At 39.5% G+C, this 13,349-nt stretch overlaps 1 non-coding gene across 1 annotated transcript; it reads right to left on the bottom strand.

The window, feature by feature from the left end:
- Positions 1-3,432: 3,432 nt before the first annotated feature.
- LOC141624759 (small nucleolar RNA R71) lies at positions 3,433-3,539 on the bottom strand. The gene has a single exon (XR_012534568.1). It is a non-coding gene; the product is annotated as a small nucleolar RNA R71 (small nucleolar RNA).
- Positions 3,540-13,349: the final 9,810 nt, after the last annotated feature.

Below are 13,349 nucleotides of genomic sequence, written 5' to 3'. Positions count from 1 at the left end.
TAACATTCTAACCTCTCACTTATTTATTTCAAAAAATGATTACAAATTTTAAAAAAATCCAAAAACATGTTCCCTTCCTATGTATATATTGTATATATTTGTTTGTTTGTTTGTCACTCTTATCACATTGGGCTGACTATGCCACTTTCGAAGCATGAGGGAAATAGAAGACCACATGGTATGATCTTTCCAAATCTCCTTTCTCCTTCTATATGTTAATGAAAATGTGGCTATATTTTGATTGATGCGGTACAAACCTAAGTGTTGTTAAGATTTTGCATTTAGTGTACATGACATATTAGTTGATAGAAGCATGTGCATTAGACTTGTACATATGATAGTTGCATCATGGCATGTAGTCGCATTTTAGAACATTTTTGTGAAAATGCCTATTTGGGAACCTTGACAAGTGTATATATAAGGCCCTTGTAGATAATTTATCTCCTTGAGACTTTGTTAGTTAGAATACTCTCAAGGCACCCTAGGATGTATCATACTAGTATCATTTGACCCATGGACTAAGGCCTAGTCGAGAGTGCCTTGTGGTGTGATAGCGCCTTGGCTACCGTTTATTCCAAGGTGACCCTTGATGCCATGCGACCGTCCTTACACTTCTATCATCATGTTTTACAAAAAGGGAATGGGCATAAAAATGTCAAATTGAGTTCATGTTATCAAATGTCAAATGTTTGTAATTGCATCAAATGAAATGAGGAGCAAAGAAATAGACTCCTATGCTTTAATAGAAGTATCCTTGATACAAATGGGGTTGCTTTAAAAAAATTTCAAAGAGAATGCAAAAAGTTGAAAATGCCAAAAATCAAAAAATGGCATAATGTTCATGATTGTCGAATGTTCAAAAATGGGGGGAAAATAAACCCAAAAAACAAACTACTATCAGTGAAACTTATGTACCTTGAAACCCTGATGTGACCACAATTAGAGCATATTTAGTCCCCGAATTAGCGTTGTTCCCATGCTTTTTAGTGCATATTTGGGTCATTTATTGTCTTTAGTTCTTTGTTTTGCATATTCTTTGAGGTTTTGTGTCCTTGGTAGGAAAGGAGTGCAAACCTTGCATTTTCATGGCAAAATGTGGCTAAATTGATTGAATTCAATGACAAGCATCAAGGAGAGACAAGATTAGAAGGCCTTTGTACATACTATAGTAGATGGGCAATGATGAGAAAAGATCCTTGCATCCCCGAGGAAATCCTCAAGGATTTTATGACGAAAAAAAAAGAAAAGAAGAAGGAAAGAAACTGCCTAACAATCCGTGCGTCTTCCCCTGAAGACGCCCGTCCACCACCCACAACCCGTGCGTCTTCCTCAGCTGGACGCCCGGGCAAAACCACCCAAAGACGTCCGTCTTCACCCCCTGGACGCCCGTCCAGAAGCTGCCAAATCCGCCCGTCCCGTGCTAAAGACGCCCGGATTCCCAGACAGTCCCATTTCGTCTTCTTCAAGCTTCAAGGAAGGATGCACATCTTTTTCTAGAGACCGGAATCTCCCTAGAGACCGGAGTCTCCCTAAAGTGACCGGCGATTCCTCAACAAGGTACTTAATCGTCATTTAAGCCTTTAGTTAACCCTAATTCATGCACCTAATCCCCACTATAAATACCCCATTAGTCTAATTAGAAGAGCATGTTCTTCTTAGAAATCTTTAGTGTAGTTAATATCAATCAAATCTCTCTTTAATCTTGTAATCAACATTTAATCAAGTTTTAATACAAGTTTTATTTCCTTAATCTCTCTCTTGTTCATCCTTTATTTTGGGTAATTGAAGATTATTTGGGTTATTATTGGGAGATTGACAACCTCTCAATCAAGCATCAAGTACTTCTTTTATTCTTTGCTTTATTATTAGAATCTTTAGTAGGTATAATTCTCTTAATCTCTTTTTAATTATTGTTAATCACTTTCATTTTTTCATCATGTTTCACTGTGTTGGTATGATTGACAACCTTGCTAGCATGTTCAACATGATAATGAGTGAGTAGTTTCCTTAGCTAGGGTTAATGGGTAATTAGGGGAAATCAACATGGGGAATGATTCATGCTTAAATTAATATGCTTTCATAGTTTATTTGCTTGCTTGTTGTGATCTCAACTTATGCACATGTTATGTTTGATGAAATGTGAGCCTATGAATCCTTGCATTTTTTACCCATCACCTATCTTTTCAATGAGACTTGTAAGACATAAACCAACTCGAGTCTCATTAGACCATGCATGTTGTTGAGTAGGGAAGATTAAGTCGACTTGTAGGTGTTGTACAATCTAATCGATTCGGCTCCGGGACCCAAACTTTCCTAGGATTGTAAGATATAAACCAATTCGATCCATCACAACAATAATTGCTTGCTTATAACTTGAGAATATGTTTGTATGATCAATTCCCATAAATCCCATATGACCCCATGACACCCTAGTGCCGTTTATCAATTGTTTACATCCCTTTCAATTCATCTTGCTTGTTTACTTTTATTGCTATTTAGTTAGTGATCTTCCACATCAAACCTCAATCGTGACACCCTTAGACACCACTAGTTGCAATAGAAATCTCATCTCAATTCCCGTCCCTTGGGATCCGACCTTTACTTGCCTCTTTACTAAATTGTAGAGTTGTTGGTGATGTTATAAATTGTGTTTTGGTCTAGGTGCTCCTAACGACAAGTACTGAAAACTAAACCCCACGAGGGAACATGACCAAAAATGGCGCCGTTGCCGGGGAGGGTGTTAACTTGATTTAGATTTTCTTGTATTGTTATTAGTTGTGTCTTTCTTTGACTTGGGGAAGTAAAACTCCTCAAGGTTTGTTCTAATTGTTTTCAAGTTGTTTGATATTTAGCATGTCTAGAAGGTCACAAGGTGACTTGTTACCCTTTGATCACGAAATTGAAAGGACTTTGACAACCAATAGAAGACTTGCTAGGAGAACTTTGAGAGGTATTGGTGAGGTTGTAGATATTCAACCAAATACTATTGAGTTCATCAACCCTTTTGCAAGAGAAGGTGAGGAGAACCCAACACAAAATCCAACACAAAATCAACCCACAATGCCTAAATTTTCATCACATTCCGTACCCACCGAGGAGAACCTACCCAATGGTACTCCCACACAACAACATCTAACCGGAAATTTTATTGCCAAATCCGCATTTATCCAATTAGTCGAAAGAAGCCAATTTGGGGGGATGCCTAGTGAAGACCCTCATTCTCATATGGAGACTTTTTGTGACTATTGTGATGCGATTTCTCAAACCGGTGTAACTCAAGACCAAATTCGATGGGTCTTATTTCCTTTTTCTCTAATTGGCACCGCGAAACAATGGTTGAAAGGCCTTGATAAGGCTACTCTCGGAATTGATTCTTGGAAAAAGTTGGCTCTAGCTTTCTACAAAAAGTTCTATCCACCGGAAAAGACTAACATGCTAAGAGCTCAAATTACGGGCTTTAAGCAAAGGGATGAAGAATCTTTGTATGAAGCTTGGGAGCGATTCAAGGGAATTTGTCGCTCATGTCCTCATCATGGACTTAGCGAGTGGTTCTTGGTACAACAATTTTGGAACGGTCTTTATGAAGATTCAAGGACTCAACATGGGATCAAATGGAATGTTCACCGAAGTTTATGACAATCACACTTGGAACAAAATTGAGGAGATGGCGGTCCATAACTCAGAATATAGTAGACCTCACAAGGCTACTAGAGGAGGAAAGCATGAAGTGGACTCCATTACTCAATTGGGTGCTCAACTTAGTGCTCACATTGATACCATCAATTTGAAGTTTGAAAAAGCTATGGCTAGACTTGAAGAAGCCTCAAAATCACCAAAGCATCATGTTAATGCCATGACGGCATCTTCATCAATCCCAAGTGGGATATGTGAGAATTGTGGAACTTTGGGACTTGACCAAAGTGAATGTAGGGGAACAAATGAACAAGTGAATGCTTTCCAAGCATACAAGAGTGGTACCCCTTATTCAAACTATTACAATGAAAACACCAAATTCCATCCAAATCTCTTATACAAAAGCCAAAATGTTCAAAACCCTCAACCAACATACACCCCACCTCCCATGAGAAACCAAAATCAAAGACCCTTTTACAACCAAAACCAAGGTTACCAAAATCAAACTCCATAGAATCAACAAAATGACCAAGGTTTTGATGTTCAAAAAGCGGTCCTCCAAATGCAAAAGAATCAACAAGAGTTTTTCACTCAAATGCAAAAGGATAGTCAAGCAAAGGAAATCACCATCAACAACATCCTAGCTCACACCAAAATGTTGGAAACCCTATTGACTCAACTAGCATCTTCAAGCTCACAAAGACAAAAGGGGCAATTACCACCTCAAAGTAATCCCCCAAGACATGAAACGATTAGTGCCATTCACTTGAGGAGTGGTACAAGGTATGAAGCACCGAAGAAGCAAGTTGAGGATGAAGTTATGGAAGCTAGTGACAAAGAAGAAATTGTGCAAAACTCCAAGAATGGAGAACCATCAAAAGAAGAAATTTCAAAGAAAAATGAAGACAAGGTCAAGGAGAAGGAGCCCATTGTGATTAGACTTCCTTTTCCAAGTCGTCAAGCCAAGCCCAAATTTGATGACCAACTTGGAAAATTTATGGAAATTGTGAAGAATTTGAAAGTCTCGATTCCTTTCACGGAATTAATCAATCACGTGCTGGCCTATGCAAAATACATGAAAGACATCCTCACAAAGAAGAAGTCGATCCGGAAGCTTGAGACTATCGCCTTCACTAAGGTGAGTAGTGCAATCCTTCAAGGGAGTTCACCTCCAAAACTCAAAGATCCGGGAAGCTTCTCAATACCGTATACCATTGGCGACACCACGATCAACAAAGCCTTATGTGATCTAGGGGCTAGTGTGAGTGTTATGCCGTACTCGGTGAGTAAAACGTTAGGGATGGGAGAGCTTAAAAGCACCAATATCACACTCCAAATAGCCGATAGATCGACGAAGACACCATTAGGGATATGGGAAGATGTTCCCGTAAGAGTTGGGAAATTTTTCATCCCGGTGGACTTTGTCATTGTTGACATGGAAGAAGATTCCAACATTCCAATCATTCTAGGAAGACCTTTCTTACACACCGCGGGTGCGGTGATTGATGTGAAGCATGGAGAGCTCACTCTAGAATTGGGAGATGAGAGCATAACTTTCAATCTTGACAAGACCATGAGAGCTCCCCGTTTGCATGAACCATGTTTTATGGTTGATCATTATAGACGGAAGGATGATAGGAAGAAGTCGGAACTCCAATGGAAGAAGAAAATTGAAGATGCTCCATTCAAAGAGCAAGTGAATTGTAACAAAGAGAGCTTGAAAAGCTCACCAAAGTCAAGCAATGAAGAGGATGGCCTCATTGGCCAAGACAAGAAAATGGAAGAGTTGTCTCTATCAACTCAAGAGATCTTTAGTGATCAAGTAGATGAAGTTTGTGGTCTTTGGGACGATGAGTTTGAAGGGATTTTCAATCCCTATATTGGTAATGATATCGATGAAGACCGACAACAAGGGCAAAGGTCTATTGAAGATCTTTATCATAATAATGAACAAGCTTTTGATTACTTCTTCAAGGTGTTGAGCAACATCAACAACACCATGGACATGCCCCCATGACATCTCAGTAAGGATGAGTGTTTGGTGGAGTCCTCCCTAAACCACAATTTGTAAATATTTCTAACCCCCTAACTTGCATTTTAATTCTTACATTGCATTTTTGTCATTGTTGGATTTTTATGCTTTGATCAAGAAAATTATCAGTTTTGAGAGAAGTGAGGGAGGGACTAATGATTTTAATTGATGTGTAGTGCTTTAGCTTAGTGTGGGGATAGCAATTGCCTAGGCTATTCATGTCTTAGTAGTGCCCCTACAATGAAGAACACGGGATTTGAAGAATGAAAAATGACAAGGGATATGCAAATACACGGATGGAATTGAATCCGGGTAAAACAGAGAGAATTCGAGCGTCTTCATGAGAATCCGTCCGTCTTCAGGCAATCCGGGCGTCTTTGTCAAAATCCGCCTGTCCATCTGAGCTGAAAATTTGAAATTTTGGGACTGTTGAAGAATCCGAGCGTCCTGGTAGAGAAGACGCTCGTCTTCAGAAATCCGCCCGTCTTGGAAGGAAAGACGCCCGTCTTTTTGCCTGTGAAAAACAAGAAATCTCACTGTCTGAGATTCCGCCCGTCTTCAGCAGAAGACGCCCGTCCTGCAGTCCATAAATCCGAGCGTCCTTGCTGAAAGGCGCCCGTCTTTAGGCGAGGAATTCTGAACCAAAACAGGCAGAATCTGAGCGTCCCGAAGGAAAGACGTCCGTCTTCCGCCTGCAAATTCAAATTTTTCGGGTATTTTAAATACCCCCTCCCACATTCATTTCTTCATTCATTCATTCAAAACACTACCATAAACTCCAAAACTCAAAACCCTCATCCTCTCCATCACCAAAACAAGATTTCCTCAACCAAAATCAACAAATTCAAATCAAAACTTCCTTTTAACAACAATTAATCACTCCTCTTCCAACAAAAATCAAACCAAGCACCAAAATCTTCAACCTTTGAGTCGATTTTTGAAATTATAAAGGCAAAGCCTCTCATCTTAAAATCGATTTGGGTATACTTGGAAATTGAAGACTTTCACTCTTTTCTTGGTATTTTCATCAATGGCAAGGACAAAAGGATCAACAAAGGCACCTAAGGCAAAGGCAAGCAAAGAAAGCCTCATTGGCTATGGTGGTAGCTAGTTCAAACTTGGAAGTTCAACAACAATAACCTCCCTTGGAAGCAACAACATCAACAACTCCGGAAATTGCTCAATTATCAAACTATCCGGAGGTAATTTTCATTTCTAACTCCCATAGGGATACATTTGCCAAGTATGCTAGAAAATCCTTTCTATCCACCAAATTCATATGTGAAGATGCCTTGAACAAATTGGGTGTCCTTGAACAAACGAAAGCCTTCTTTGAAGCCATGGGGTTGGGAAAATTGTTTGCTACAAGAGAATTGACATACCCCTCCCTTACCTTAGAATTATTGAGTTCTTTGAAAGTTACTAAGGTAGAGACTAGAGAAAACATCGAGTTCCGCCTTGCTAATGTGAGTAGGCGCATCACCTTTGATGAATTGGGTAAAGTATTGGGTCTTAGTGATTCACCTAGTTATTTCAAGAATCCCGAAAAGTATGACCCCGCTCCTCTTTGGGAGGCGATTTCCGGGAGGAAATTTGAGAACTATCATGCTAGTCGCGCTCTATTAGTCCACCATCCGGGCATTAGAGTGTGGCACAAGGTCATCGGGAACACTATCATTGCAAGAAAAGACATTAACCACTTTACCAAGCTCGATTGTGTTCTACTTGAGTCGGCCTTAAATATTGGAAGGGAATTCACCTAGCCTTACAATTCTCTAAGGCTTTTGGTGGAACGATGGCTAAATGTTGATTGTGGAAAGCAAGGCACCACTGTTATTGTAAATGGAGGTCTAGTCACTCTTTTGGCTAAGTACTTTGATCCGACTTTCAACAAGGATAGCAAGTATGTGGCGAAAAAGGGGGGGTCATCTCATTGACATGGATGCCATGATTAACAAGTACAAGTGGGTCACTCATAACCCTCTTGACACCAAATATGGGTGGCTCACCAATGAGGCTAGATCTTTTACTTTGCCTTCCAAGATATGCCGTTTGAGTGTCCATCGGACCAACTACATTCTTCCCCTCTCAAAAGAAGCCGAATACATCATCCGTCAACAAAGGGGTGAAATTGAAATGCCCTCCTCCTCCATTGTCACACCACCCTATCCATTCAAGTATCAAGAGTTCAAACCCGAAGGTGTTAAAGCAAGCAATGACTACATGACTCTACTTATGCAAGAGATGCACAAACAAGCTTATAAGGATCGGGAAGATGCATACTTAGCCCAATATCCACCCCTCCTTCATTTAGCTAGGCAAGGACTACTTGATCCTTCATGTCCTTTGCCTAGTTGGGCGGATAGGGAAGTCTTCTTTCCGAGTGCATCTAGGGGAGAGATTCCGGGTGACGATGAGGTTTTCGGTGATGAGGTTGTTGATGATAGCATTGAGGAAGAGGCTAATGAAGAAGAAGAAGAAGAGGATGACGAAGGAAGTGAGCAAGTAAGTGAAGAGGGTAGTGGAGATGAGTCCACTTCTATTGAGGAAGATGATGACAATGATGATATGGTGGAAGACTAGCAAGCTTTGGAGGCTCCTACCCTCTAGAGGTTTTTCTACTTCTTTCTTTGTTTTATTTACTCTATCTTGATCATGGTTGGGGAGTCCTAGCAACATAGAGGACTAACACCTCGGCCCCATTGAGGTGTTCTTATTTCATTGTTCCCACTTTTGAAAATCAAAAATGACAAATTTAGTTTCATGCATTGCATCTTGTGTGCATGAACTACCCCAACTTTAGGACATTAGAAATAATGTCTATCTCGGTTTGGGGAAGTACATGCATACGCAACGGGAGGTAATCTAAATTACGCTCTCCGTTATAAACAAAAACCCATGCATCATGTAGTATAGATTAGTTTAGCTTGCATTTAGTGTAGAATTCATGCATCATGCTTGCATGATTTCCCATCATTTTGGCCATTGAGGACAATGCCCATATTAGTGTGGGGATGGGGAATTCTAACTTAACTTTTATTCAAAAATCCAAAAAAAAAAATCAAAAAATTTCGAAAAACCATAAAAATTTGAAAAATTTGAAAAACCAAAAACAAGTTCATTTCCTTTGTAGTATACTCATGTATATATTGTTGTATATATTATGTTTGTTTTATCCTTGTTCACATTGATTGACTACGCCACATCCGAGACATGAGGATATTGAAGACCGCATTGTATTATCTTTCCAATCTCCTTTTTCCTCTTTATGTTAATGACTATGTGGCTTTATTTTGATTGATGCAGTATAACAATGTGAATTTAGGACTTGCATTTAGTTTATTTGTCATATTAGTTGGTAGAATCATTTGCATTAGGATGTTTATATGTTAGTTGCATCATGGCATGTAGTTGCATTTTAGAAAAATTTTGTGAAACCGTCTACTTGGAAACTTGACAAGTGTATATAGGCCCTAGTAGATGCTTTTTCTTCTTTAAACTTTGCTTGTTAGAATGCTTGTAAAACACCCTAGGATGTGTCATGCTAGTATCCTTTGACCCATGGATTAAGGCCTAGTCAAGAGTACCTTGTGGTGTGATAACTCCTTGGCTACCGTTTATTCCAAAGTGACCCTTGAAACCATGCATCCATCCATCATCCATGTTCTACCACATTTTTGTCATGAAAGGGAATGGGAACAAAAAGAAATCAATTTGAGTTTAATGAAATGAACAGTTAAAGAAAGTTTGCAAAAATGCATCAAATGAAAAGAGGATCAAAAATAGACTCCTAATGCTTCAAATATAAGGCACCCTCACTACATATGGGGTGACTTTGAAAATGTTCAAAAGAAATGCAAAGAAAAGTTGAAAGTTGTCAAGTGTTGAAATGCCAAAAATAAAAAAGAAATGGCAAGAAAGTGTTCTCAAATATTATACGCCACAAGAAATTGGAGGGAAAAACAAAAACAAAAGCAAACTCCCAAATGAACTCAAATATCTATCGATCCCTTTATCCACCGTATCCATTATTGTGCATGGTAGAGAGGGGACGACCCTTCTTCTTGTCTAGGCAAGAGGGGAAATTCCGCGATCCTCCAGTGTTTCTAACACCATAGGGAGTCTACTCTTGACAAAAGCATTTAACGATTGAGGACAAAGGTACCCTATCTTGACACAACTTGGAGGTGATTTATTGGTATCCTTCTAGGCTTAGTAGTTTGAAGAAATTTCATCTATGAAGGAATGTGTACCCTTGAATTGCTTCCCTTGTAGATAATTTCCGCCACTTAGATGAGGAAAGTGGCTATTCTTTTGTAGATGCATCCATTACTTGTTTTGTGTGCTTAATGTTTGGATGTGTCACCATTTTGGCAAGACCCACCTTGCCTTGCAAGAAGGCATCCTACCTCATGGTTGTCTTGTTGTGAGTTGAAGGGGCGGAGTGAGACCCGCTAATTATCTCATATCGGCTATGTTATTAGGTTAGTTTAAAATAATGGTCCTAGTCTTTGTCACCTCTTTACTCGGGACGAGCAAAGGTTCGGTTTGGGGATATTTGATGTGACCATAATTAGAGCATATTTAGTCCCCGAATTAGCCTTGTTCCCATGCTTTTTAGTGCATATTTGGGTCATTTATTGTCTTTAGTTCTTTGTTTTGCATATTCTTTGAGGTTTTGTGTCCTTGTTAGGAGAGGAGTGCAAACCTTGCATTTTCATTGCAAAATGAGGCTAAATTGATTGAATTCAATGACCAAGCATCAAGGAGAGACAAGATTAGAAGGCCTTTGTACATACTATAGTAGATGGGCAATGATGAGAAAAGATCCTTGCATCCCCGAGGAAATCCTCAAGGATTTTATGAAGAAAAAGGAAGAAAAGAAGAAGGAAAGAAACTGCCTAACAATCCGTGCGTCTTCCCCTGAAGACACCCGTCCACCACCCACAACCCGTGCGTCTTCCTCAGCTGGACGCCCGGGCAAAACCACCCAAATACGTCCGTCTTCACCCCCTGGACCCCCGTCCAGAAGCTGCCAAATCCGCCCGTCCCGTGCCAAAGACACCCGGATTCCCAGACAATCCCATTTCGTCTTCTTCAAGCTTCAAGGAAGGATGCACATCTTTTTCTAGAGACCGAAGTCTCCCTAAAGAAACCGGCAATTCCTCAACAAGGGACTTAATCGGCATATAAGCCCTTAGTTAACCCTAATTCATGCACCTAATCCCCACTATAAATACCCCATTAGTCTAATTAGAAGAGCATGTTCTTCATAGCAATCTTTAGTGTAGTTAATATCAATCAAATCTCTCTTTAATCTTGTAATCAACATTTAATCAAGTTTTAATACAAGTTTTATTTCCTTAATCTCTCTCTTGTTCATCCTTTATTTTGGGTAATTGAAGATTATTTGGGTTATTATTGGGAGATTGACAACCTCTCAATCAAGCATCAAGTACTTCTTTTATTCTTTGCTTTATTATTTGAATCATTAGTAGGTATAATTCTCTTAATCCCTTTTTAATTATTGTTAATCACTTTCATTTATTCATCATGTTTCACTTTGTTGGTATGATTGACAACCTTGCTAGCATGTTCAACATGATAATGAGTGAGTAGTTTCCTTAGCTAGGGTTAATGGGTAATTAGAGGAAATCAACATGGGGAATGATTCATGCTTAAATTAATATGCTTTCATAGTTTATTTGCTTGCTTGTTGTGATCTCAACTTATGCACATGTTATGTTTGATGAAATGTGAGCCTATGAATCCTTGCATTTTTTACCCATCACCTATCTTTTCAATGAGACTTGTAAGACATAAACCAACTCGAGTCTCATTAGACCATGCATGTTGTTGAGTAGGGAATATTAATTCGACTTGTAGGTGTTGTACAATCTAATCGATTCGGCTCCGGGACCCAAACTTTCCTAGGATTGTAAGATATAAACCAACTCGATCCATCACAATAATAATTGCTTGCTTATAACCTGAGAATATGTTTGTATGATCAATTCCCATGAATCCCCTATGACCCCATGACACCCTAATGCGTTTTATCAATTGTTTACATCCCTTTCAATTCATCTTGCTTGTTTACTTTTATTGCTATTTAGTTTAGTGATCTTCCACATCAAACCTCAATCGTGACACCCTTAGACACCACTAGTTGCAATAGAAATCTCATCTCAATTCTCGTCCCTTGGGATCCGACCTTTACATGCCTCTTTACTAAATTGTAGAGTTGTTGGTGAAGTTATAAATTGTGTTTTGGTCTAGGTTCTCCTAACGACAAGTACTGAGAAATAAACCCCACGAGGGAACACGACCAAACCCTTTATCCTTTGATGATCCTACTTTGTTGCATGGCGGAGAGGGTACGACCCTTCTTCTTGTCTAGGCAAGGGGGGGAATTTTGTGATCCTACAGTGTTTTTTTTAACACCATAAGGACTTGGCTCTTGACAGAAGCATTTAGCGATTGTGGATAAAGTTACCCTAATTTAACACAACTTGGAGGTGACTTGTTTGTATCCTCTTGGACTTAGTAATTAGTAGAACCAATATCTATGATGGAGTGTGTGCCCTTGAATTGCTTCCCTTAGGTGTTTTTTGCCGCTTAGATGAGGAAAGTGGCTATTCTTTTGGTAGATGCATTCCTTACTTGTTTTTATGTGCTTAGATGATAGGATGCATCGCCATTTTGACAAGCCCCACCTTGCCTTGCAAGAAGGAATCATACCTCGTAGGTGTCTTGTTGTGAGTTGAAGGGGCGGAGTGAGACCCGCTAATTGTCTCAAATCGGCTAGTAGTATTAATAAAGGTCATAGTTTTATTCAGCTCTTTAGTCGGGATGAGCAATGGTTTTGTTTGGGGATATTTGATGTGACTCATATTTGCACACATTTAGTCCCCGAACTATCCTCGTTCCTATGCTTTCTTGCATATATTAGGGTCGTTTCTATCTTAAGCTTCCTACTTTGCATATTCTATGTGGTTTTGTGCCCTTGGTAAGGAAGGAGCGCTAGCCTTGCCTGTATGGAGCAAAACGGAGCTAAATTGATCACATTTGACGATCAAGCATCAAAGTGGAGACCGATACTAAAGGCCTAAGTAGATAGAACAAATAAATGGGAAATGATGAAGGACCCCCAAGGCTCCTCAATGATCCCCACGGATCATGAAGCAGCTAAGTGATGAAGAAGGAAATATGCAAGGAGAGACGCGCGTCCCAAGCTCAGCCTGAGCGTCCTGAAGAACAAGACGGGCGTCCCAAGTCTCTGCCCGAGCATCCCACTAGTAGGACGAGCGAATTTCAATATAACATGGGCGTCCAATAGGGGCAGGTCAAGCGGCCCCTTAGTGACTTGCAAGGCGTTAATCTTTAGCTTAGGTACTTAATCGTCATTTAAGCCCTTAGTTACCCTAATACTTATACTTAGTATAAATACCGCATTGTATTAGGGGATTAATTATCAATTCTTAATCAAGTTATTAGAGTAGATTAGAAATCAATTGGCTTAGTTACATATTAATCATTCTTTAATTATTGTTGAAGAATTCTTAGATCTAGTTGGATAATTGGAAGATTATTTGGGTTTTATTGAAGAATTGACAACTCTTCATTCATCAATCAAGTTCTCTTCTATTATTCTTTCCGCTCCAATTGTTCATCATAAGTTTCG

The sequence above is a fragment of the Silene latifolia genome, chromosome 1 (assembly GCF_048544455.1).
Source record: "Silene latifolia isolate original U9 population chromosome 1, ASM4854445v1, whole genome shotgun sequence".
Classification (NCBI taxonomy): Eukaryota; Viridiplantae; Streptophyta; class Magnoliopsida; order Caryophyllales; family Caryophyllaceae; genus Silene; species Silene latifolia.
The sequence above is the reverse complement of the archived record's forward strand: the minus strand, read 5'-3'. Positions and strand labels throughout refer to the sequence as shown.